Source organism: Phocoena phocoena, chromosome 2 (genome assembly GCF_963924675.1).
Source record: "Phocoena phocoena chromosome 2, mPhoPho1.1, whole genome shotgun sequence".
NCBI lineage: Eukaryota > Metazoa > Chordata > Mammalia > Artiodactyla > Phocoenidae > Phocoena > Phocoena phocoena.
In genome coordinates this window covers 64,246,362-64,248,088 of record NC_089220.1, presented here as the reverse complement: position 1 = coordinate 64,248,088, position 1,727 = coordinate 64,246,362, and the positions used below count along the sequence as shown (strand labels likewise).

Here is a 1,727-nt window from a genome sequence, read left to right as displayed (position 1 = left end):
AGGCAGGTTAATGGCCTCCCAAAGATGTTCACATCCTAACTCCCTGTGAATGTGTTACCTTCCACGCAAAAGGGACTTCGCAAATGTGATTAAATTAAGGTTTTTGAGATGAGATTATCCTGGACTGTCTGGGTGGGTCCAATGGAATCACAAATCTCCTTTTAAGTGCAAGGTGGAGGCAGGAAAGTGAGAGTGACCGTAATGTGATGTGAGATAGATGGGACATTGCTGGCTTTAAAGATGGAAGAGGCTACAAGCCAAGGAATGTGGTTGGTCTCCACAAGCTGGAAAAGGCAAAAATGGATTCTCCCCTAGAGCTTCCAGAATGAACACAGCCTCCTGAAACATTGATCTTAGCCTAGTGAAACCTGTGTTGGACTCCTGACCTCCAGACTGTAAAATAATACATTTCTGTTGTTCTAGGCCACTAAGTCTGTGGAAATTTTTTACAGCAGCAATGGGAAACCAATATAGACACATTTGAATCTGAGGTACATAGGAATCATCCAAGTAGAGATCTGAGACAGTTTTATAGAGGGGTCTGGGATGGAATTATAGATTACTATATATATATATATATATATATATATATATATATATATATATATATATATGTGTGTGTGTGTGTGTGTATGGCATGTATACTATACATATATGTAGTATTCTAACATCTCTGAAATCAGGGTGTGTCTTATAATTGATCATATAATTGTATTATCAGGCAACATGCCTATGCATGTCTACGTGGCCAGACTGGACAAATGTGACCCCTGAATATTTTAGTCAACAAAACACAACGAGGGACTTCCCTGGTGGTCCAGTGGGCAAGACTCTGCGCTCCAAATGCAGGGGGTCCGGGTTCAATCCCTGGTCAGGGAACTAGATCCCGCATGCCTGCTGCAACTAAGAGCCCACCGGCCACAATTAAGAGTCCCCATGCCACAACTAAAATATCCCGCATGCTGCAACTAAAGATCCAGCATGCCACAAGTGAGACTCAGTGGAGCAAAAAAAAAAATAATAAATTTAAAAAAAATTATTAAAAACCCCCACAAAACACAAGGACTATTTGAGAAAGGTATGAGTCCTAGTTGTTGTCTGAAGGCTTTCTGTTAACACGTTTTAATAAGATCAAGAAAGGGCCAACATCAAAACTTTCAGAATGGGTGTCAATGACTTTGAACAAAATCTTAGAGACATTAGCAAAGAATTCTCTTAAGTAATGCTGATTTATCAATACTCTCGATGGGACGAGGGACAGCATTGTGATGGAAAACAAAGCTAAAGATGAATTTGAGTCAAAAAGTAGCTCTGAAAGAACTGGGCTCTGAAAAATCTTAAGTAATACATTAAGTAATACACTGTGCTTGTATTTCCTTTTAATACATGCACAAAGGTCTAAGAGAGCTTTTCCAAAAGTTACCAAACAAAAATTTTAAGTGATAAGAAAGCATCATGTCAACCTAATTAACATGTTGTACTTCCACCATTCATAAAATAACAGTGAACCTTACAATTGAATGGTGTCTTCAACTTGACAGTCTTCATAACCATGGAGATGGGTGAGATGATAGATGATTCAGAGAAAGAATATAGAACAAGAAGAGAAGATCCAGGGAAAATTTATCAGAAATAGTAGTACTAAGTGGCATTATATATCTAGAGCCATAAAAATATTTATATTCCTTAACCCCATTTGGGGTAATCCCTCCCAAGAAAGTCATCTA

The 1,727-nt window shown here is 38.3% G+C and overlaps 1 non-coding gene across 1 annotated transcript; it reads left to right on the top strand.

The window, feature by feature from the left end:
- Positions 1-806: 806 nt before the first annotated feature.
- TRNAW-CCA (transfer RNA tryptophan (anticodon CCA)) lies at positions 807-879 on the top strand. The gene has a single exon. It is a non-coding gene; the product is annotated as a tRNA-Trp (tRNA).
- Positions 880-1,727: the final 848 nt, after the last annotated feature.